Source organism: Vulpes lagopus, chromosome 5 (genome assembly GCF_018345385.1).
Source record: "Vulpes lagopus strain Blue_001 chromosome 5, ASM1834538v1, whole genome shotgun sequence".
NCBI classification, from domain to species: domain Eukaryota; kingdom Metazoa; phylum Chordata; class Mammalia; order Carnivora; family Canidae; genus Vulpes; species Vulpes lagopus.
In genome coordinates, this window is record NC_054828.1 from 38,210,919 (window position 1) to 38,237,192 (window position 26,274).

At 36.5% G+C, this 26,274-nt stretch overlaps 1 long non-coding RNA gene across 2 annotated transcripts in view; it reads right to left on the bottom strand.

Annotated features, from left to right (window-relative positions):
• LOC121490449 overlaps window positions 1–26,274 on the bottom strand; it is a 73,013-nt gene that overhangs the window by 6,288 nt on the left and 40,451 nt on the right. The window contains exon 3 of one of the 2 annotated variants that reach the window (XR_005987681.1): window positions 12,810–13,408. The exons of the other annotated variant lie outside the window; for it this stretch is intronic. This is a non-coding gene — a long non-coding RNA (uncharacterized LOC121490449). Of the gene's footprint in view, window positions 1–12,809; window positions 13,409–26,274 lie in introns of those variants that run through there. 2 annotated transcript variants of the gene reach the window in all.

A 26,274-nucleotide genomic window follows, 5' to 3' on the forward strand; every position in this document is an offset into this window, starting at 1 on the left:
TGTGGATTTGCCCTTTTTCATTTATATGAAGCCAAGTCTAATAAATACTAGCACAGATTTACTGTTGAATCTCCATTGGCTCCTGGCACAGAATATTTGCTCAATGCTTATTAAACAAATGTTCAAAATCTTTTCTGCCCAAAGCACTCAACTTTCACAGACAGTATTACTTTAAAAATGTAGCCATTTTTGTCCAAATTAGGATAACTCTAACCTTTTTCAGTGGGTTGAATAGTGTCCCTGCAAATTCATGTCTACCCAGAATCTCAGATTATCTTATTTGCAAATAGGATCTTTGCATGTTTAAGTACTTAAGATGACTTCATACTGGATTAGGGTGGGCCTTACAGCCAGTCACTGGTGTTCTTCGAAGAGGAGAGGATGCAAATAGACAAAGGGAAGAAGGCCGCATGATAATAAACACAGAGATGACAGTGATGGCAGCTGCCAGTCAAGGAAGAAACTCCCAGAAGTACAGGAACCACCAGAAGCTGGGAAAATGCAAGGGAGCAGTCTAGACCTAGGGCCTTCAGAACCATCTGGCCCTGATGACTCCTTGACTTCAGACATACACTCTCCAGAACTTTGGAATAAAAATTTATTGTTTTAGGCTGCCCAGTTTATGGCAAGTTGTTATGGCCGCACTAGGAAGCTAACACATCTTCCATTGCATGAATACATGCGTGATGCTTAGGATAGTCGCTGCTGTCATAAATGCTCCGACATTAGACCTTTTTTATGTCTTACTATCCCTATCATTTTTATTAGTAACTTCTATGTTATTTTCTGATGCTGAATCTCATACTTTTGGTTGAAATTGTTTTCAAGTATAAATATTTTGTGTCTTCAATTAGACATGAAGGTCCTTGAGGGCAAATATTGCTGTTTATACTTTTTTATCCCCATTTCCATTGTTTGACATGTAACATGGGACCAGGCGTGAGAAGGCAGCAGCCTTTAGAAAAAGGAAAATGCCCCATGGATGATGTTCTCAAAATAACTAGAATCTGCAAAATAGTTTCAGCCTCAGGGAATTTGGCAGACAGTTGCCAGGGTCAAAGATCCCTTCTGACTGACAGAAAACTAGATAAGAACAAGGCTTGAGTTTCTCTTGACACCAGCCAAGTGGGGAGGATCAGACTCTGGCACAGCTCAGTCACCCAATGATTTTTTCACCAGTTTTTTTTTGGGGGGGTGGGGTGGCGCACGCAAACTATTAAAAATGTGTGCACTTTTTAAATAAGTGCTTTGTTTATTTAGAACTCTGCTATAGCCAAAGTACAAAGAAGCACATTAGAATATCCACATATAGCTGAACACAGGCTAGAGTAGCAAGTCATTTTTCGTAAAGCAGCATATTTTCCATTTCTAAACTCACTTGTCCTTAGCTACATCACTGGGATGCAAACTTTTCATACTTCCTCGCCTTCCTTTGTTGTGAGATTGTGTGCCTATACCTTGCTCTCAGGCAGGGCTTGCTCTAGAATTTAAACCCTCCCCACTAAAAAAATATGTTCATGATGTTGGTGGACACACACCAGTCATTTTAAGAGTCATGTCATGGATAAGGGACATTTCCAAAAAGGGCTTTTCCAAAAAGAGACCTGGAGAAGAACAAGAATGGATTTGAATTCTCAACATTTTAGATTCAGGGAGCTGGATGATGGGTCAGGACTAAACTAGTAGAAGATTCTCATTACACCTCAAGGCCAAAAACTTAAAAAGAGCTTAAATTTGGCCTCTGCTAAATATGTTCCAAGTAACTTTCTCATTGCTTTACATATATTAACTCATTTAATCTTGTGATAACTGATGAGGCAGTACTATTTGTTATTCTCATTTTACAGGTTAGGTAACTGAGGCACAAAAGTGTTCTATATAATCCTTCTAGGATCTGCTTCACCCTCTGCACTTTCAATCTCGGCTCTTCTTCCCCCACAAGGTGTGATTCAGGCTACTTTATTTTCCTGGCCTCAATTTCCTCCCCTGTAAAATGCATCTCAACCTATAAAAAGTAGCTCAGAGAATAGAAAGAAGGTCAGTTTCTGCCCTGGACCCTTTTAGTGTTTGTGGTGATTTAGTGGGGAAATTAAACTGGATATGCAGATTAACATACAAGTAAACAGATTAAGTTCCAGAGCAGAGGCAACAGCCCTGCCTCCAACATTTCCGGTGTTGAGGCAAACGTACAAACATAGGCCCACATACCATATGTCTATACCCTACATGCCTTAAATGTATAAATCAAGCTAATTAAAATACATTCTAGCCTCTTAACTTGATAGGCAGATTTCCATAAAAACCTGGAAGACCAGATTCAAAGTTAGAATTCTCTGACGTCTTAGAGTCTCATGCCAGGGCAAGGGTACTCAAGGAGAGCCAGGAGCTGTGCCCTGACTCCTCCTTAGTCTTTGGTCCCTGTCCCAAAGTCTGCTCTACTTCTCTTTCCATTCCTGTCTCTGTCCTGGAACGCAAGGGGCCTTGGACACTCATGATAGATACATTATCTTACAAGACTATTTTTGCTGACATCCCTTCCTAATAGAGTTGCCAGATTTAGCAAATAAAAGTAGATAATGCCCAGTTAAATACACATTTCATGTATGCAATGGATATATTTTTAGTATATAGTCCATGCAACATTTTGTTATTCTTTTGAATTTTAAATTTAACTGAGTATTCTGCATGTAATCTGTATTTAACCCTACCTAGAAGTATTTGCCCATTGGCCACTGGTACACACTCTGGTGGCTATTTCTAACCCTCCATTGGAATGGAGGAGAGCAAAGGTACACATAAATCTTGGAATGGCTTTGGGGCTGCTTGGGCATGTAGTTCTGTGGTCTAGGGTACTCAGAGTAGGATTCAGTAAATGGAGGGCATGTGCCCCTTGGAGAGAGACAGAAAAACAGCACCAGAAACAGGTACTATAAGTACAAGGCACACTTATTTTCCAGGTCTATAAATAGAATATACAATGCACAGGGTGACTATTAACCACTGATTGATAGGATCTGAAGTCATGGGGGAAGTGGCTTTTAATTTGAGTCTTGATTGAGACAATTGAGGTGATTTAAGGGAAGGACATTTATTTTAGATTATCCTTCATTTTTAAAAACATCAAGCCCTTATAAATATGTTTTTAATTCCTATGCTTTTAATGTGTATGAACACTAGGTATAATTTGCCTTCTCAAAAATGATGAAATTAACTTGAATGTAATGAGCCTTTGAGTATTTGTTGATCTGCAGCATGGGGCACAGAGATGGAACAGAATGTAGGGTGCTAGAAATTGCAGCTCTTTCACTAAGCTGGGACAATGAATATGGAACTCAGGGCTGCCAGGTAGCCAAGATTTTAGAAGACAAGATCGTGGAAAACGAAAAAATGGGCAGTGTAACTGAAAGTTCCACATTCAGCTTCTCAAGGCAGTTGCACACTCCACGGTTACACATGCTTAGGATGAGATACAGAGAATTTAAACAGAGAGCAACTGCTAAGAGACTAAACATGTTAGAGAGAATTAGTAGTCTCATGGTGTTGGGGAGGCAAAAACGAGAGTAGAGAGGCTGCCAAAAGAGAGAACCCTGGTACAAACCCCAGGCACTCAATTAAAATCACAGAAGGGCTATGCCCTAGAAGAAAAAGGCAAAACAGAAATAGACCAGCTTTCACAGAATCAAAGTGATCTGTTCACATTCTGTCTGCTGTTCAAAAGAAAATTAAACCTTCCCTAGAGGCAGATAACACCATCCAATGTCACCATAATTTTTTGGTACATAGTATATAGCATTCAATAAAGAATTATTAGCCATGCCAGAAAGCAGAACCCAATGATACAGAAAACAAGCACAGATAATAGAAAGTTCCCACAGATAGCCTAGATGTTTGGGATTATAGGATAAATATGTGTAAGCTAGAGAAAATTATCTGCAATGCATCAGCCCAAGAAAGACACCTATCCAGATTGTACAAATAATTTCTAAAAATCAATTCAAGAAAAAAAAATCAGCCAACGAACAATTTGAGCAAAAATCTCAGAGAGGGGTCTCAAAGGAGGGTCCCTAAATGGCCAATAAACACATAAAGTGATGTTTAATATTATAATCCCAAACATTCAAATTAAGCAGCAGTGAGAAACCCTCATACCAGAGTAGATAAATTAAAAACTGACATCACTTACAAAAAATGTTCTTCTCTGATGTGGGAATAATGTGAGTGTTGTTATTACAGTAGTAAGGACATTGAACATCAGAACTACCCTCTGAACACGTTTAAGTCTATAATGCAGTAGTATTAACTATAGCGATGATGTTGTACAGCAGATTTCTAGTATTTAATCATCTTGCAAAACTGAAACACTATATCCACTGAACAGCAACTCTCCATTTCCTGCCTCTCCTCCCCCCGACCAGCCACTGGAAGGAAAATACAGGTGGTGGGCATGAAATATACTGCTATGGCACAGATACTGATCTGTATTCTTGTCTGGGAGCTGAGAATGTGGATATGCTCACTGTGGATATGCTCACTTGTGGCAGTTCATCAGGCTGTACAAGTTAGGATTTGTTCACTGTATACAATGCTAGACTTCCACTTTTTAAAATAATTACCAAATTACTCAAATTAATTAGCCCTCATTGGGCCTTGCTAATGCTGGAGTTCATTTAACAGTATGTTATTCAGTGCTTATCAACTGAACTCAATGCACAAAGTACTGGACTTGGAAGTACTATTCCCTAATACCTGTGTAGTTTGTACCATCAAATTTTATTCTACAGCTACTCTGTTGGCAAAAATAGTGCTAAGGGTTAGAGTATAAAAATAAGTAACACATCTGAACTATCCAAATAGCATGAACACTAGTTCTAGGAGGCATGTATGAACAGGTAGTTTTAAATTAATAAATATGCAGAAATAGGAACAAGGTGCCATGAAATATAGGAGAGGAAACTGGAAGCTTGGTCTGCTCTTGTGAAGTATCTGTGAATATTTATTGCTATGTGATTTTCAAAAAAGAATTTCTAGAGCAGATGATTTCTGGTCTTAATCTTCAAGATAAAGAACAACTTAAGCATGTAAAGAAGAGGAATGAGAGAATTGCTAAGAAAGGAAGACACATGAGTAAAGATGTTGGACTATTAATTTGTGGTATAAGAGTTGAATTTACAAGCAACTTATTAATATTAAAGCATACATTCTAAGGAAGCAGGTGTTATGAAAAATAGATGGTAAAATGGAGCCCTGGCATAATGAAGCTCAGAGCCATTCTTTGTAGCTGTTGTTGATCGCATGAAGGTGTAATATTTAAGGGAACACATACACAGAGTGGACATAAATTAACCTGAAGCAGTGTTAGGTTATCCATATATAAGCTCAGAAAAGCATGCAGGAAGACATGCTCCGGCACAGAAGTGTGCATGCTGTTGTGACCTTTTATAACCTCATTCTGGAAATCCACTAAAGTTTCTTTCATCCACTGCCACTTTGGGACATCTGGTTTCCCCACTTCAGACCTGACTTGGTCACTTCATCCGCAGGACAAAATATAGAGGCAGGCATGGAATGTTAGGATTGCTGAGGTATATGCATCTGGCATCCAGGGTGTGGGGGAATAGGTAAGTGTTGTAGAAACATTTCACATTCATGGAAAGTTCCCCAGCTGAGAGAGGGGTTCACAGAGCAGTGGCTCCCACTGATTTCTAAGAGTAAAGCATTGGATTGATCAGGCTGTGAACAATAGAACATCCTTATTTTTTTTTTATTTGAGTAAGATCAATCTTTTCTAACTTAAACAAAAGCACCCACTGAGCAATAGCAGCTCTTCTTGTTAGCATGCCAAGAAGTTTGAAATTTTGGCTCATATGTGAGAAATTTGGAAGGCTTTTCACTTGAGGTATATTGTTGTGTCAGTAATTAGGAGAACATACATATATGTAGGAACAAGGCTAGAAGCAGGGATATGGACTAGGAAGTTGTATATAATAGTCCATATGAGAAATAAAGAGATTTTGACATCTGGCAACTATAGTAAAAATGAAGAGAAAGAGATGGACTTGAGAAATGTTTAAGAGAAAAACTTGGTGAGATTAATTGGCTGTAGATGGTTATGTGAGAGAAGAGAATATAGGATGATTTTTGGACTTTTCAAACCACATTAATTAGGTAGGAGTGAATGGAGAAAGAGCAGTTCTGTGCAGAGAAGTTTGGCTTTAAATCCATGAGGTTCATGTATTTATGAAATATGCAATGTATTATTTCATGATTAGACCAAGAGCTAATGACCAGAAATATAGGGGTATAACTTGGTGATGTCATGGAATCCAGGGCAGATACAAGCAGAAGCCTGTGTTCGATAGTGTCAAATATCGAAGATGGTCAAGTAAGATTGAACTGAGAGTGAGCAGTTCACTTTGACAATTCTTAAGTCCTTGGGTTCTCTTGGGAGAACTTTTTCAACATAGTGGAAGGGATGGAAACCAAATTGTGTTGGGTAGAAAATTGAAAGGAAAGAAAAAGAAGAGACAGTAAGAGAAGGCCATCTTCTGAAGTTATTTTGCCAATGGTAGAAGATGACTAAAGTCCTTTGGATTGAGTTTATACAGTTTTATTCTGCTTATTTTGTTTTGTGTTTAGACTGGAGGTGACAGAGGAGACACATGAAGGGGACACAGTTGATTTAGAAAAAAGGAATAACTTATGAAACATTGTCTAGGGTCTTGGAGAGGATGGGAGGGTAATCATGATGACGTTAATGGTGATGGTCATGATAATTATTATAATGGCACCATCTGTCATTCATGGAATTCTAACAATGGGCAACTTCATAAGACAGCTAGGATCATACCAACTTGCAGAGGAGAAAGTGAGACTTAGGGGGGTCAAATAACTTAGCCAATATCACACAGCCATGAAGTGTCAAAGTTTGGATTTAAATCCAGATTTCGAGGACGGTAATGCCCATTCCTTAATCACTGGTATATTCTGTCTGCCGTAAATCAAGCATATAGATAGATGAGGCTTATGGAAATTCACTTCATCCCTGAAAAGGAACAAACTTATTCCAGCTTCTTTCCCCTATTTGGTAATAGGTATATGTTCAGAAGGATCATATTAAATTTTCTGGGATACTGTATTTTTTGGCATTTGAGATGCCTTACATTTCCTTGTTTAATATTTGCTTCTTTGCCTTACTTTGCAAGATGGTACACATATCATTTTTAATTGGCATGGCCATATGCTTTATCTTCCAAACCAAGACAATTTTAAAAGCACGAGAGAGCACTGTTAATACAAATTAAACCAAATGGGCATCAACCAGTACTGTTCTAAGCACACTTTGTTTTAGTTGTAATCCCCACAGCTTTTACATATACCCAGTGTGGTGAGGAGTGAATTGATATGACTGATGTTGTTTAGTTCAGAGCCATAAATTATATTCTATCTGTGGGAAACCAACATTACTTTCATAAAATCTGTTCCGTAGCATCCATCTTTTATATAGCTAATGTCTTTTAGCCCCCCAAAAGATGTCCTATGAATTATGTTGTGTTGAGAATTAAAAGGAACCTCAGACAGAAATCATCTAGTCCAACTTCTCTTCATTTGACCAAATTAATATTGTTCCAAAGATGCCACTTACCTACTAAGTGACTTTACTATACAAAACTCTTCAAGGGGATCCCTGGGTCGTACAGTGGTTTAGCACCCGCCTTTGGCCCAGGGTGTGATCCTGGAGTCCTGGGATCAAGTCCCACATCAGGCTCCCTGCATGGAGCCTGCTTCTCCTCTGCCTGTGTCTCTGCCGCCCCCCCCCCCCGCCCCCGTGTCTCTCATGAATAAATAAATAAAATCTTAAAAAAAAAAACTCTTCGAAATAGCTTTAAAGAAGCTGACATATTGTATGCTCTCTAAGATATATTTTGACTTATACACTTTGTGATTATAACACTTTTTTTAAAAAAAATCTACCTACTTAAGTATAAGGGTCTTTTTTCATAGATGTAATCCAAATGTTGACATAGATTTTTTCCCCTCTATTTTGAATAGAAATGAATCAGGAACAGAGTAGCTTTGTAAAACTGGACTTTGCTGCCCATTGGGTGCCCTTATTACTGTCATCAGTGACCACTTACTGGTATCCTGGTATTTATTAAATATAAGCAACTTCTTTGCTCTCTTCCTCCTGATAACTGTGTTATTATTACTGGCAACTTAACACAGATCATCCATTCAGCACTTTGCTACTCTGCTCTTGGCCCTTCTCATCTGCATACTCTTTCTCCAATTTATAGTACCACAGTATAGTACCCAACTGCTCAGGCCAAAACACCTGGGAGTCATCTTTGGTTTTCCCTAATACTTCCCACATCATCCCACAAATAACCCAGTAGCAGTTCACTGCTACTTACCAAAAGTATCTTGAATCCTGTCATTTATATAAAGCATTGCCTCTATCACCTCTTGTCTGGTTATACAATTTTGTCAATTTCCTGCCTCCATTCTTGTCCCCATAAAGCCCACTTTCTACTCTGTAGCTTGAGTGGACTTTGAAAAATAGGATCTATAGTTTATCGAACACCATGTAATTATCTACAAACTGCCCATAACCCAACTCTTACCTGGTCTTCGCATGCCATTGTGTTACTATGCTTTTTGCTATTCCCCAGTCAGAGCTTGTGCCTTCTCCAGGGCCACTGCACTTATTCCCTGGCACAAATTTCACCAACATATTTTATACCTAGTCCCTTCTCATGATTCATGTGTCCTCAAATGTCATCTCATCAGGATACCCTTTCCTGACTGCATAATACAAAAAGAGAAAAGTAAGCAAGTCAGTCAGTCTCGGTGACTATCTACCAACCCTGATTCATTTTCTTAATGGTACTTTTAAAATGTGTATACTTAATTGAAGTATGTCTAATCTACATGAATGAAATATCATGAGAGCAAAGGCATCATATAACTTGTACATATAGACCCATTGCCAATGGCTAAACTGGAGGAAAACTTGGTAATACTTGTTGAATAAATGAACAAGGTAATTCCAAAAACAAAATGAGATCTTGTACGTGAGGGGCCCACCATACAATGAATCCTCCCACTAGCATCTTGCTAAAGAGGAAAGTGTATCTTTTACATCAATTTTAGTTGTATATTTTCATTCTAAGACACTATGATCAGGCAAATAAAAATTAACAGTCTGAAGTCAAAATGTTTTACTTTCTTGATAAAAAATATATATATAGTTTCCAAACATCAGATGTTTAGTTAGCAAAGAATAGAGTCACTGAGTCGCTGTCTTGGGGTTAAGTCCTGGGCATTCTGAGATGGCATATATAAATGGAAACCAACCCAGATGCTCCCCTGTGTGCCGATGTTCTGACAGATAGCACAAATGTGTCTAGGGATAGGCAATTCAAAAGACCTAGAATGTCCTACCAAGGAGATCAGGCTAGAGGGAGATGTGGGCACATAAACAAAACATTACAGTGTAGTGTGAGAAATACCATGGTAGAAGGAGTGAATAAATACTCAAGGTTAACATAAAAGATGAAGAGATGCAAAGTAGTCAGACATAGAAATAGGGGAAAAGGTGGAGAGGTAAACTAGTATGTAAAAGTCACAGAGACAGGAAGTCGCATGGTGCGTTCAGTTAACCACAGCTGTGTAATACATCTTAAGTATGATACGAGAGGGAAGAGCAATGCAAGATTCATCTGGAGATGTAGGCAGGGGTCCTGGCCCCATTACTGGCGCACAGGTACTACTCAATAATTATTCCTACTCCCATTCAAGATATCCAATCAGGGAGGTGTATTTTCAGTGAAGCACTTTTCAGATTAAACCAAATTTCATTCTTAAGTGAAGAAATTAACCTCTTGAATATAGGATTTCCTTTCATCTTATTTTCCTATTGCTTTAAACACTTAAAGCATCATTTCCCCTTGTTTTATGCTTAAAATTCATTCTTTAAAAAAGGATTCTTTATGTCAAGTGTTTTTAGAGAGTTTTGATAGAAGTGAAACAGTTTTCAGCTTACATGAGTTGGCCTTCACTGTGGGTAAATACCTAAAGAAAGTGTTCTTTGTCCTGCTTTTGCATAGCCATTTCTTTATTTTTCAACTTAATACAAACATGTGCTATTTTACAAATGATAGATTGTTTCTAAAAGCCCCACTGATATTTAATTATTTGTTCCCAATTCAATGTTTATTATACCAAACGATTAGGAAAAAAAGTCTTATATCCTGTTTTTAAATCTTTTTTTCTGTTTTTCTTTTAATTTAAATTCAATTAGTAAACATAATGTATTATTGGTTTTAGAGGTAGAGGTCAGTCTTATGTAACACCCCCCCCCTGCTCGTTATATCAGGTGCCCTCACCCAGTTACCTCAACCTCCCCCCCCACCTCTCACCCCTCCAGCCACTCTCAATATGTTCTTAAGTCTTAACCAACAATCTGTAAAATTTGCCACTGGAATTATTTCTATTGTAGGTGCCTTAACTGCCTTTAATCTGTGCTTATGTTTGTTTTCTTTGGGGGAAATTTTTACCCCCAGCCTATTTCATGTCAGTAATTTAGGCTTCCCAAATAGTTTTGAGTGCTAAATTCTACAAATCTCAGGGAAACTAGGGTCCTAAATTAAAAGCCAATAGTCTATGTGACATAATGTTTATCATGGTTCTATAGAATTATGATCAAGAACAAAATTAGTGAACTTCTTAATTCAAATAAAAGATGTGTTTTGATCAATAGTTTGCGAATATGTAGTCAGTAAAACAGGATGATGGGTAAGTCAACATTTCCTAAGGACTGATTAGTTTATCAGCTGAATAGATGAATAGTGAAGATCCAATTATATGACTTCTTAGAATTACTCAAAACTTTCCAGTAATGAGTTGTGGAGGAAAAAAGGGAGAGGCAAGCAAGCATCATTTAATTGAAGAGCATAAAAGATTCCCCTCTAGAAATATGACAGCCCAGCTGTGTATGTGTATGTGTTTTTATCTCTATAATGATTTCACAAGCTGAATATTGGAACTTCAGTGCCACATTAACTTTGATTTAAAAATGAGGGACTAGGATCCCTGGGTGGCGCAGCGGTTTGGCGCCTGCCTTTGGCCCAGGGCGCGATCCTGGAGACCCGGGATCGAATCCCACGTCAGGCTCCCGGTGCATGGAGCCTGCTTCTCCCTCTGCCTGTGTCTCTGCCTCTCTCTCTCTCTGTGACTATCATAAATAAAAAAAATAAAAAAAATAAAATAAAAAATAAAAATGAGGGACTAAAAAAAAAATGAGGGACTAGTCAAAGAAAACAGCATGAAGGACAAGAGACGGGAAAGCAAATGGAGTGTGTATGTGTGTGTGTGTGTGTGTATTGCGCGCACGTGCAGGAGGGCATGTGCAAGTGAATTTAGTGATAAAGTCTGCAATCTGCCTATAATCTCAGTAGTTTCAGCCTGGTCAAACAATTTATGATATTCTTGAACAAAAGCCATGTTCTAGAGGAAAGCATTAGGCGATTCTATGCAGTTTGGGTGGTGGAAAGGCTATAATCTCTGTTGCTTTCCGTCTAATTAAAACACTCTGAGGTTTTTTTTTTTCCCCTTGTATTGCTCACAGAGGCAGTTTTAGCATCTGTGATTGACCTCTCAACTACTTTACAGTCCCTTTTCCTCCTAAGTACTTGGGTTTAATGCACAAGTGCTTTCTTCCATATATCTCTTCTAAACCATACCTTTTCCAAAATGTTTTTTTTTTCCTTCTAAGTATACCAAATTTGAGAAATCATATGCAGGAAAATTTTTCTTTAGATATTTCTCTTTTGACCTCCAATATCCATTCCTTTTGCTAATTTTTTCTTTTCAAATGCTAAAACCATTTTTCAAATGCTATCAATGCTACAGGTGACAGGAAGGGTCTAGAAAACCACCCATTGAAACTTCAATAAAAACCTCCACCTATCTCAGAACTCTTTTTCAGAATCCATTGTTCTTCATGTAAAATAAAAATACAGTATTTCTACTAGTAACCTATATACTTTAGAGTCATGACTTATCCAGAAATTTTGGGGTTTCATAAAAATAAAATCTCAAGATCATGGTTCCTTGAAGTCTACCACCAAGACAATTGTTCTGGTGTTTGTCATGGGTTAAAAAGATGAATAAGATTCTGTGTCTGTTCTTAATGAGCTCACAGTTTATGTGGGAGACAGACATAAGAAAAATAATTGTAAGGTACCAAATAGGTGTGACATGCAACTGAAGTGGTGACAGCTAACTTATTCTCTGAGAATTGGGAATGACTTCTTAGGAAAAGTGATATTGAGTTGACATTACAAATAAATAAACAGAAGCTTTACAAGAAGAGATAAGTTTTGGGGAACAGCATTCCAGGCTCATGAAACAGTCTGTGTAAAGCTATGGAGTTGTCAGATCTTGGTCTGTTCAGGAACCAGGAGGAAGTTTATTGCTCAGTGATTGTCCAAGTACTTCAGTGGGGGAAAAAAATGGCCTAATGGATCTTCCAGTGACATAAAGGATTAAAGGTAGTCCTAAGGGGGTGGGGGAGTTAGTAAATGATACAGTGGAAAACTTGGGTGTTTAGCTTATTACCTGGGAAACTCAGAATGATCTAGTAAATAGCTGAAAATTAAAATGTTTGCTTACAAATGCAATTTTGTAAATTTTTATAAAACATGGTACATATAACTGTATGTAAGTTGAGATACATTAATGAGAAAATAGCAATTTGAGACTGTCTCTTACATAAATATGGGTTCAAAACATAAAAGCACGTTCACAATGGAGAGCTAATTGCTGAATAAAGAAAATGAAGGCATGTAAAAGGAATTTTGATGTCTAACAAATTTGAAAATCATTTTAATTATTTTGAAAATGCCATTTATTTTAAAGTTACTCTGTTTCCTCAAAAATTAGACTCTAAAAAATTCACAACTGCAATACTTAGTGAAATGTCTATCCCTGTTTATGCTAGGATTATCTCAAATCAAAATTAATGGAACTCTAAATATTTTACTGTATTTTATTCTTAAATCACTCTCCAATTTAGAGAGCACATAGATAAAGGTACTCTGAAAAGCCTTATAATTTCAAGATATTGAGCCCAAAGGAGAACCTGAAATAGAAAACTATGAGGAGGAGGGAATGTGTAGACTTTCTTTTCTCTTCCTTATAATCCTGGGATAGTCCATCCTGTTCTCTTTCAGGTCATCACCTCTGAACAAGAAGATAGGAAATAAGGAGGAAAGAAATTGTGAGGTAGAATTTGCTCCTTATGAATTCTTTCCTCTTTGATGCCACCCTTCTCTGAGCTGCTTGCATCCTCTTGCAGTCTCTTGCACCAAATGGAGGAAATTCTATTTTCTCAGAAGCCATTCTTAACCTGAAGAGAGAAAGGAGACTGGCTTCAAGATGGCAGCAGATAGTTGAGGAGAATCTCCTATGAGGCCATCTCACTTTTTTTCAATCCAAAGTATAAGCAATTATCACATCACATCACTTCAAGCTAGGCTAGGTTATAGACTACTGGGATTTGGACCATTCCTCAACCGGAGGCCAAGAAACTCGAATGTTCTCAGCGTTCAGGCATATTCGATAAATTAGTAAAGCAGGGAAAGGGCTACCGAGCAGTGCCAACTAGCTAGACACATACCTGCTTACTTTTAAATAATACCTTTAAAATAATCATCTACAGATTAAATTCTGCCACTGGCCTTTGGTTGGTATCTTAGTCAAGAGAGCCGATACCTCTCTCTCACTCACTTCTGGGATAAGTCCCTTCCCAGGGGAGTTTCCTAACTGCTATGCTTCTAAGGCTGTCTCTTCTTCTCATGATCCCTTTGTGGTCCTGCATACTCCCAGGAAACCCTGATAAAGTTGCCTCTACCTGATTTATACATTTACCTACCTTGTATATTTACCTGTGTAAGTGTTTATTAGTATTTTTTTGGACCCAGATTGATTGTGAAACTAGAATCCGGTCCTAGCCGCAGGCAGCTTGAATATGATAAAGATTACAACTTAGGGTAAGCATGTTGATGGTTCCTTATAAATAGGCACAGATTACTTTCATTAGTTTGTTACCTTTGATTCTTAGAGCAACCCTAAGAAGTGGGTCAGGCGGATATTATCTCTAAATTATACACTGAGATTAAGCAATTTTTCTAAATTTCCCTAAAAAGAAAGGAACCTTGCTTTAATTTATTCCATTTCATTTCATTTCTCATCACAATGAGTGTACTCTTTAGTCCCCCTCCCCTTTTTTCTCCATCCCCCATCCACCTCCCCCATCAGTTTGTTCTCTATAGTTAAGAATCTGCTTCTTGATTTGCCGCTCTTTCTTCTTTTTCCCCTTTGCTTGCTTGTTTTGTTGCTTCCACATATGAGTGAGATCATATGGTATTCGTCTTTCTTTGATTGACTTATTTTACTTAGCATTATACTCTCTCGCTCTTTCCATCTTGTTGCAAATGGCAAGATTTCATCCTTTTTTTTTTTTCTTTTGGCTCTCATCTAAATCACAGTATTTTTTTTTCTCCCTGTTATACCAACATTCTTATTTTTTCTTCTCTTGTTTGCTTCTCCTTTTGCTATACTTGCTATATGCTTCCCTCTCTTGCTCCCCACCCCAACTTTGCCTCCTTCCCATTTTCCCTCCTAGTACTGTTATAGCCTGCACTTGTTACCTGTAAAAGGCAAGACACTAACCTAATAGGATACAACATGCCCATGGTAGCTGGTTGTGAGAGTGGCAGGTCAAGGGAAATCAAGTCCTCAGCAGAACTTAGCAGGAATGCTGAGTCCTAGACGAGCCTTGATTAGGCATTGGGATGCAGATAGATTTTTGAGATTTGAATGCAAACTTTTTAAAGAACTCAATACTAAATTAGCTTGGTGTTTAAAATGCTGTATTATTCCAGGTACTGGCATTTTTCTGAAGGTAGGAAATCCCAATTTTCTATCCATGAGAGCCTCGTTTCATCCCTCCACATTGCCCTGTGAGGCTTTCTCCATGTTTTAGACTGCTCTTACAAGTATTGGGATAGAATTAAATTGATGATCATCCATGTGCAGAGAAAGTGTGATGGAGTATTAGTTTTCTGCACTAGTTCATCTCTTAATAGAGAATTCAATGCTCTCTTTTAGTCCATTGCAAATTAAGCAAAAATATCTCCACTTTACATAGGGAAATCCACAGCAAGGGGCAGCACTTCAATAAAAAGAGGTGTGAAGCAAAGTATAAGACAGCGTACCAAGATGTACAAACAAACTAATCATCCTGCCTTGTATGATTTTTCTCTCAACCTCTTATCCAGCTAGGGGTCCCAGTTCTCAGGTGGAGACTAATCTAATTTCACCCTCACCAACTAAAGGCTGTAATCAATCTCCCTGCTTCTGGCTAACTATTCACTCTACCTTCATTTTGCTCAAACGTAATATTACAAGAAATCCCTGATTTTTTTTATTCTGAGTAGCGAGACCATCACAGTTTAGTTGAGCCCAAGTGGGCTAGATACAGCCACTTTTCTTAAGATTTTCAACAGTAAATGGGAAGTATGAAATTCTCAGCCCAAAAGCTAAGTGGTTAAGTCATTTGTTTTTCTAATACAGTAGGAGATTGTGTCTTTTATAGACAGACACCATGGCCATGCCATTTAAATTCTGATTAGCATCAGCATCCTAATAAGGGATGTGAATCAATTGTGCTGTCCAAGGGAAGAGAATACAGAGGGGGCTGTGGCACGTGTGTTCCGCACAGGACATCTGACCTGTCTCTTACTTGCTTTGCTATCTTCATGTCTAACAACTTCTTTCTTTCTTGTGTTTCCTTTGCTTGGGAAAAAAGGGCTACTTAACACACATAATCAATTTCAGGCTTTTATGGACATTCCTGAGAAATCCCTCTCATTGAGGCTATATATAAATGAATTTGTCTACTTTCACCATTTTCCCAAGTTCTGTGCTAATGTTTTGTTCTCTTAATGTCATCCTTGAAAATTATTCCTGTTCTTTTTTTTTAATTTATTTATTTTTTAAATTAATTTTTATTGGTGTTCAATTTACCAACATACAGAAAAACACCCAGTGCTCATCCCATCAAGTGTCCACCTCAGTGCCCGTCACCCATTCCCCTCCAACACCCGCCCTCCTCCCCTTCCACCACCCCTAGTTCTTTTCCCAGAGTTAGGAGTCTTTATGTTCTGTCTCCCTTCCTGATATTTCCCAACATTTCTTTTCCCTTCCTTTATATTCCCTTTCACTATTATTCATATTCCCCAAATGAATGAGAACATACACTGTTTGTCCTTCTCCGATTGACTTATTTCACTCAGCATAATACCCTCCAGTTCCATCCACGTTGAAGCAAATGGTGGGTATTTGTCGTTTCTAATTGCTGAGTAATATTCCATTGTATACATAGACCACATCTTCTTTATCCATTCATCTTTCGATGGACACCGAGGCTCTGTTCTTTATTCACTCCTTCTCATGAGAAGTTCAGATGTGGAATTATGCTTAGCTATTCACTACTATATTTGAAACTCCTAGAGAACTACTTCTCTTCTTTGTGGCTACGTACATTCAATATTCACATGGTCAGCTGACTGAAAATTGAAGTGCTAGATGGGCTTGGCAATTCAGATGCTATTCTTTCAGGGGAATCTCCCTTCTCATGAAGGCAATCCTTTTGGAAGTAGAGAGACACGTTACCCTGTGCAATTCAGCTCACATTTATCCTTAGCTTAAAGATTGGTTCATGCCTAGAGACAGCTCTTCTGACAGTGAGTGACAGTTAGTGTCAGAAGTTCAGGAGGAGGTACAGTAAGATAACTTAGAGAAGAAAATTGCACCGCAGTTCAACCTTTACAGAGCAAAAAGTGGCATCTCAGGTATTGAATGTGTCCAGAAAAAAGATAGGCTTAACTAAGTTTTATAATAAATCCAACATTTTTATTCTAATAAAAGTGTTAGAAAAAAAATAAAAGTGTTAGGATTTGTGAAATAACATTTACTCAATCAATATGTATTTTTTTGAGTACTTGCTCTTTGCACTGTGCCAGCTATTATAAGGCTGCCAAAAAAAAAAAAAGGTCATAATAACTGGCCTCAAGGGAACGAAGAGTAATTAATACACTGAAATAATATTAAACTATAATAGATAAGAGTAAATAATGTCTGGTATAGTAGAGAAGATATCATTTATCAATTAATTCAGTACATATTATTGAATATATTGATATGCCAGTCAATGTGCTTTAATCTTGAAAAATAGAATCTTGTTTGGCCTTTACGAAAATTATATTTTAATGTAAACTTTCATATGGAATATGAACTTAATCTGGATCCACATAGGTAAGACTTGGATGAGGTAGAGATGGAGAGGGGGTAAGAACGAACAATTGTAGATAACATAAAATGTGTTCCATATGCTAATGTTTATTTCCCACAAATAACATCATTCACTCATAATAGTCCTGAAAGATACATTCTTTCCTTTTTTACTAATGAGGAAAAAAAAGCCTTAGGATAAAGATTTACAGGGCATATGTATGTTATCACATAGCAGGCAATGAAGAATGGATTGGAAGCCAAAAAGCAAGAAATCGGTAACTACCACAACAGGTAACTCAGCACCTGATAGATTGGCTTTCTTTGGGTCATGTGGCTCCTAAAGCAAGAACCTCTTTATTTTTATTTTTTTATTTTTATTTTTTAAAGATTTTATTTATTTATGAGAGACACAGAGAGAGAGAGAGAGAGGCAGAGACACAGGCAGAGGGAGAAGCAGGCTCCATGTGGGGAGCCCGAGGTGGACTCGATCCCAGGTGTCCAGGATCAGGCCCTGGGCTGAAGGCAGGCGTTGAACCACTAAGCCACCCAGGAATCCCCAGCAAGAACCTCTTTAAAGGGGCATTTGGGTAGACAGGTAATATCATGACTGTTTTGTATGCACTTCATACGGTAAAAATGAGAATTATGTTTAAGCCTTTGGGATACATGTTAGTTTGACAGTAGTTTGTTGCACCATTGAATAAAGTATCCTGTTTTCTCAGAACTTTGTGGATTAAACACATTTTGTATTCAGTAGTGGATAGTTTGAAACTTTGGCTCAATCCAAGTGACTTGAAGCCACTTGATCAGTGACTGATTTTTTCTCTTGTAGTTATTCTATCCTAATTCATATACAACCCATAGAATTAAAGGTTTTTAGTTCCCGCTTCCCCTTACTTCACTTCTACCTGTCTAATGAAACAGGCTCACTCTGGTATCTCCTACAGCCTGCTTCAGGAGGACATCCTACATATACAGTTTTCTTTAGAGGAATGTGTTTTCTATTGTAGATTAATTTTCTTCTGCATAACAATAATGAAGTTAGTAACAATAAAGAAACCCTAAAATTTCTACAGTGTTTATAGTTTGCCAATTATTTCCATGTACATTATCCCATTAGTAAGTCCACAATAAAAAAATAATTGGAATTGGAACCAAAAGCTTAGAGTTCCTTCTCTGTCACATACTCATTGTTTGAAGTCATTCAAGTTGTTTATGCAATCATGCTTAGTTTTGTCATGTGTAAAATACTTATAATAACAGCTGCCTGAATATAATACAAGGATAAATAGGATAAAATTTAAAAGTGCTTTGTAAATTCTAAAGTGTTTTACATATATGACTTATGATTGTCATTATTCCATGAATGAATATTTTACTAAGTGGCAAATTGAAGTGTATCTATATAAGTAATGTGAAAAGAAATTAATGAGATCAGCTACTGAAAGGAGACAGAATAGGAGAAAGGAAGAGAGAGGAAATTCAAATAATAAGGGATGCCAATGTTGATTGACATTCCTGGGCAATGTTTGGAAGTTTCTATTTAACCATTTAATGAAATCAGGGAAAAATTATCTTGGCATCCGTTAAGGGTCCCCTAGGCCGGTGTATTCCTATGTCTTTTGAGAAAGTAGTTCTATAAAGTAGCAATTTATCTTTGTTATCTTTATTTTTTTTTTCATTGAGAAAACAAATCTATCCACATTGCTTTAGAAAAACAATAGTATATATAATATAAAAATAAAATAGAAACTTGAAAGATTCTATACTAGGCATACTAGAATTACAAAGGCATAGCAATCAAGACAATGCTGTACTAGTATAAAGAGAGATGTATAGATAAATGGAGTAGACTGAAGGTCCAGAAATATATCCGTAACTCAATGGTTAATTTATTTTTGAAAAATTGATTTTGACAAATTTTTGACAAAAAAAATCATGGTAATATACAAGAATTAAACTTATTCTAAATAATTAAACATAATGTTTAATATCGTAAGTGATCATGATTATATTATACTTACAAAAAATGTAGACACTGTAGAGAAGGATCTTTTATCATGAAAACTGGTCCTTCTCCCCAGAGGGGAACACTATCATTAATTTGGTCTTTAATATTCCAGATCCTTTGAAATTTATTTACCAACACAGACACACAGGTATACATACTATCATGCTATTTATATTGTTCTATATGTTAAGGGAACAAAAAATGTTGCACATTTGTGCAAATAAGCACAGTAAATTAACCTCATTCTTTTCTACATAGTATTTCATAATATAGATATACTGCAGTTAATTACATGATTCTTCTATTGGTAAACATCAGAATTCCCCCCCAAAAGTATATTTATTACATATAATGCTTTAATAAAGGCTCTTGTATATATCTCCTTATGAATTAGGAAGGTGTTTCTCTGGTAACAATATAGTAAAAAGGAATTTCTAGATGGTGGACTATGTGCAGTTTAATTTTAGAAAGTTATTTTCAAATTTTCTGAAGTAATTAAGTTAGTATATCCTCCCAGCTATGTATGAGAGATGACTGTCCCCACAGCATCCCTACTAATTAAATTAATAAAATTTTAAATTGTTCAAAATCTGATGGGTGAAAACCCACCTTATTGTTATTAATTTTCTTTCTTTGATTACTAATGAGCAGGAGTATTTCAGTGCGTTTGTTCTGTAAACTGCCTATTCACTACCTTTGGCAATTTGGTTTTTTTTTCTCTTTTTTTAGATTTATTTATTTGAGAGAGAGAGCATGTGTATGCAGGCAGGAATGTGCATGCAAATGAAGTGGGGAGGTGGGAGGCAGAAGGAGAGGAAGAGGGGCAGCTCCGGTGGCTCAGCAGTTTGGCACCTGCCTTTAGCCAAGGGCATGATCCTGGAGTCCTGGGATCAAGTCCCATGTTGAGCTCCCTGCATGGGCCTGCTTCTCCCTCTGCCTGTGTTTGTCTGTCTGTCTGTCTCTCTTTGTCTCTCATGAATAAGTAAAAAAAAAAAAAAAAAAAGACAAGTTTAAAAAAAAAAAAAAAAAGGTGAGGAAGAGAAGGAGAAGCAGACTCCACACTGAGTGGGAGCTGAGCTGCAGGGCTTAGTCTTACAACCCGGAGATCATGAAAGCTGAAATCAAGAGTCAGACATTTAACCAATTGAGCTACTCAGGCACCCCACCTTTGACAATTTTTCTGTGGGGAATGTATTTTTTCTTAAGGACTCTAAGAATTCTTATGTTCTGTATTATTATATTCTGTTATATATAACATTATGTATAAGATTATATATATTTGTGGGGCACCTGGGTGGCTCAGTAGTTGAGCATCTGCCTTTGGCTCAGGTGATGATCCTGGAGTCCTGGGATCGAGTCTCATATCAGGCTCCCCACAGGAAGCCTGCTTCTCCCCCTGCCTATGTATCTGCCTCTCTCTCTATGTATCTCACGAATAAATAAATAAAATATTTATTTTTAAAAAAGGTTACATATATTTGTATATACTATTATATAAGCATTGCCAAAGACTATATAGACTTTCACAGCTGGAAGAACCTAAAGTTCTACGCCATTCCCTTTCCTTTTATATTTGAGGTAATTAAGATGAGGAGAAGGAAAATGTGTTCCCACATGTCAACAGTGAATTTAATGACAGCATCTGATATTGAACCTGGATTTCCTTTTTTTTTTTAAGATTTTATTTATTTGTTCCTGAGAGAGACAGAGAGAGAAAGGCAGAGATATAGGCAGAGGGAGAAGGAGGCTTCCTGCAGGGAGCCTGATGTGGGACTCCATCCCAGGACCCCAGGATCACAACCTGAGCCGAAGGCAGACACTCAACCACTGAGCCACCCAGGTGCCCCTTGAAGGGCATTTCTAAACGCCTGGGACACTAAATTAAGCAGATAATTTTGAATCAGTTGAATATAAACTTAGTTATAGATTACATTTAATAATCTGTTATCTAAGCAATAGAAACTTGGCTCACACAAATTTTGAAGTCGCAAAATTACCTGACTTGAAAGGCAGGGCATTTAAAATACTTCTTGAAATTAAAATAAACTACAAAAGAGGGAAAAAATCAAATGATTTTGAAGAGTCTATTTTCAATAGTTCAAAGTGTTTTATCAAGTTCTAACCTGATGTCTTATCCATTTAAAGGATCAATTTTATTCTATTATTTTCAAAGGAAGGAAAAGTAATTTAAAAGGGACTAGGACCATCTAGATTTTCTCATACTCCATAGAGGTTAGAATAACCCTTAACCTAGCAGGATAGAGCTTGGAATTAAAAGTAGTTTATACAAAGGACAAATATTCTCCATAGATTCTAATTTCTTTTGAAAGTTGCCAACTTACTTCCACTAGAATTTCTTTCTAACAGTATTGTTGCTCTATATTTTAAAGTAACTTTGGGGAAAGAATAGAAAGACAGCTGCTTAACATTCACATTGGTAGTTCAGTGCGATAAGTTGCACATTGTTTTGTCTGTTTTACTGAAGTTAAAATGTAGTTTGAAATTTAAGGGAGTTTTGAAGTTAAAAGGTAGCCAAGTAAATGAATATATCCAATGGCTAATACTGAAGTTATCATATAGCTTTCACATAAAGTCAATTAGAGAACATACCTATCATCCTTAATCACTTCAGTGGTTCACATTGGTCACTTTACCAGAGATATTTTGACATTTCAGAAGCATTGTCATTATTAGATGATTATAATAATAATGCAAACAACAGCTCTTATTTATCAAGGGCTTTCAATTTGCATGGCACAGTGCATAACATGGAAACTCAATCAACAAGCTACTTACTGTAATTTGTATCATCTATAGATATGGAAGCTAAGCTGAGAAAAAAAACTAATAAATAGAAAAGCATTCTCTCTGTTCCTTTTGAATTCTGCAACTTGTCTGATTTACTACTTCAAATATCAAATGTTCAAATATTTATTTCCTACCTTGTAGATTTCTACATTCCTCTGCTTTCCTCAATCCCTCATTATACAAAAAGCTGCAAATAGAACATATGCGTATTTAACAAGTTAAACTCTTTATATTTAATAAATTCCTTCTGTGAAGATATTTTATAGAAGATAATGGCTTTGTGTTAAATATAAAAATATTCAGTATTAATAAAAATCCATTTCAAGTGTTATAAAGACTATAGCATACGCAGATAGGATTTTGGTTTATTTTGGTAAAGATTATACTGGAAAAAAATAATTTCTGAATGATAGTTTTCTTGGTGAATATTGTTTTCAGTAACAGAATACCTAACATGCTAAGGCATATGCATATAGGGATTTTTTGGTTTTATATAAAAATTTATGAAAGGTAAGTTATTACTGTAATTGACTCCTGCCTCCTTGGAATGTCTTCGCTTCACCTTCACGGTAAAGGGAGGAAAAACTTTCTCAAGCCTCTGTAGATGACTCTTACTTAGACCACCAAAGCAGATGGGAATGAAGAAACCCATTGTTATAACCTGTTTCAGCCAAGTATGCATGATCCATCACCTGGGGCTACACTAAAACCAAGCATGGTTCTGTTAGCCAGGAAGAAGTGGGGGGATAGATGTCTCTCAGAGAGTTCTCTTGTTCAGAGTATTCTGACTATATACCAGCAAAAGAAAAGCATTGTGATTTACAATGCTAAAAGTCAAAAACAAGACACATATTATAGATACCACACTGTACTAATACTATAAATACTGTACTAATACTATATACCTATCAGAGACAGATATTCTTGAGTTAAATAACTTTGGACAAACTGAATTAATCTAAATGAGCCATAGTATTTATAGAAACAAAAGTACTTGCCTTACAGAATATAGTATGAATCAGGTGAGCAAATACATATGCCATTCCTGGTATCTATTATATGTTTGCATTATTGAAAAGCTAGATGTTTAGATGTTATAAAAGACTTTAAAATTGAATAAAGGCTCAAAATCAGTAGATGACGATATGGTGCTCGACTAAAAGTCAGATGTGAATATTCCCAGTAGCTATGACTTCTCCCCATGAAGGACCCATAAAGGACCATGTTCCTTTTATCATTTAGCTTTACCATCTAAAAATACCTTATAATCATCAGCATCTAGCTAGTACAAGGAAAAACAGAAGACAAAGAAGACCACTAATTTCCTAAAAATTTTAGCACCCCAAGAGATACAAATTGATTTTGACCAGAACTAGTTACATGGCTACACCTAGATGTACGGATTTTCTGGGAAATGTAATCCTCGCTAGATAGCCACCTCCCAGAACATATATTCAAGAAAAGGGAATACACATGTTGATGGCAAGTAGCCATCTCATCTGTAATGCTTAGTAATTTTTAGTGGTTCCTTTAAGATGTATATTCCTTTCTTACTGAACTAGATTCCAATTGAGGCAAGCAATATGAACTACTAGGGATGAGCGCAGCCTGAGTCATAAGAGTAGCTAATGAATATTCACATGAACATAGTTTATTAGTAGTTTCATCAACTCAAGCTGGATTGCCTGAATCCGAATTCAGACTCTACAAATTCCTGGTTGTGTGATTTGGGGAAACTTACTTAACATCAGTTTCTTCCCTCTTTAAAAATGAGGATAATAAAGTTACTTATTCTATATAAATTATTGTGAGATTAAATATGGATATATTTGAATAAAGCACTTAGAACAATAGTTATTGACACATAGATACTGTATACTATTTACATTGAATTTTGTTCCATATATACCTGTGTATATACATATGTACATACCCTCACAGATATAAATATGTAATCAACAAAGTATGAGGGGAAAAAAACAAAGTTTAAGAAATAATGAGAATCATGTTAAATAGTATTTGTCTAAATGTATTTACTTAGATGATGGGAACACAGAAAATCTTCAGACATGTGGAATTAGAATGTTAAGGACTAGTGCCTGCTAGACTGGAGGGGTCAGAAAAAGGTATTGGAGAAGGCGGTTTGTGACAGAGTCTCTGCAGCCAGCCACACAGAGTTGCCTAGGGAATGGGATATTATGGCAACAATCTCTTGAAGAGGAATGGAAAATAGAGATACAGTTTAAAGAAGAAGATATTGTTGGATATAAATTGGATCACATATGAAGGAAGTAAAATGCCAAAGGAATTTTATTAAACACTTTTCTTTTTTCCCTGAAGGGAGAAAATAAGAGGATATAGGAAAATAAGTACATAGGAAAATAGGAAAATTAAGGCAACTTGTAATTGAGAACTACAGACAGTTATAAAGAAGCATTGAGGACCTAGAATTTGAAATTGGAAGTGAATGCTGAATGAAAATCTTGAAAACCACCTATAATTAATGATGATAATCTTAGTAAACTCATCATCTATAGTGAATATTGAGTAAAATGTATCTCATATAGGAATCACATAAACAGGTACATCTAGCTTTTAAAAAAATAATTCACACAATTCTTTCTGCTGATAAGGAAATCAAGATCAATATTTTGTCTTCTCAATAGTCAGCTATTTCACATTAAAATGAATAAAAAGTAATTTATTATTAAAACAAAGAATCTGAAGTCAGAAAAATCTGGCTTTGAATATTGAGCTCAAAACTTACATATGATGTGGTTTGTTACTTAACCTACATATTTTTATGATGTTCTATCCTTAAATTATCAGAAGCTCTTATTAAAATGTCTGGAGCTAAAATGAAAATTCATTGATCAGGGCAATATTTTCAGAGAGAAAGTAAAAAGAGAATCACGTACCACAATCAAGGATCCAGATTCTCCTGAATTTTCTACTTAACCATCTTCCCAGACCTGCTTTTTGTCTTCAGACTGTCTTCCCAACCATAAAGTTGATGTAGGTTTCCAAGGCTTTCATCCCCATACACCAATGTGAAAAGTTGGAAAGGAAGCTCTTTTCTTCTGATCACTTTTAAGAGTAAAATTTCCCAGAACTCCCCAGAAGTTTGCACCTAATGTCTTATAGCTAAATTATATCCCTTGTGCAACATCACTAGCAAAAGGAATGATAATACTATGATTGTTGAAAAGTAACTCAGTTTCCCCTGGAGCATAGAGCCACTAGATGACTAACATCAGGGCACCACTGATGTAGATCTAGGGAGGAGGTAACTTTTAGGTTGGGACATTTGGACATGGCCACAGTCTTTTGACCTATAATACATTCAACTTCAAAAAATATAAATATTATAGCTTCTATAGTTGAAACTATAGTTTTGAAAATAGCTGGAACTCTCCATAATTTTCACTTCCTATAATCTACAGGAAAAAGAAAAAGAAAAATCTATTCTATAACTCTCACCCAACCTCATACCTATAAGTATCTTATTCAAAGTTCCTTTAAAGGAAAAGCAGTCTCTACATTTTGCTTCACTCCCAGGGAAGAACATGCCTTTAAATTATTCATCTAAATCTGAGGGAAAGAAAAGGGAGAAACACACACCAGGCTTCCTGTCTAAGTTCAAATCCAGTGTGTAAATGTTTTTGATTTATACCTGAATCATGGTTCAGAAAGCAGGTTAGTAATAAATGCAAAGTAATTGCTCAAAGTAATATAAAGCTATTAGCCAGGAAGCAAACCATGCTGTGGAAGAAGACAGTAGAAGCCTCTCCTGCTATCTTTGTGAGCAATATCATCTAGCTTGAGCAATTCTTCTTTCTAAAAAAATTGGATAATGATACTCTTAATTCCAATGCTTTAAATTATTCATCTGGAGAAGTGTATTTTTCCCCTCATTTAGCAAACCCTTAATTGTCCTCTCCAATGGCAGCAGCAATATATGCCAGCTTTTTTGATGAAAATAGAAGCTACTTTGAAATTCTTCTGGATAATATTGAAGACTTTACACGCATTTTGGATTCTGGCACCTGTTCTGTTCTTATGGTAGGTGGGTTTTGTGATTTGGAGTGAGTTCTAAG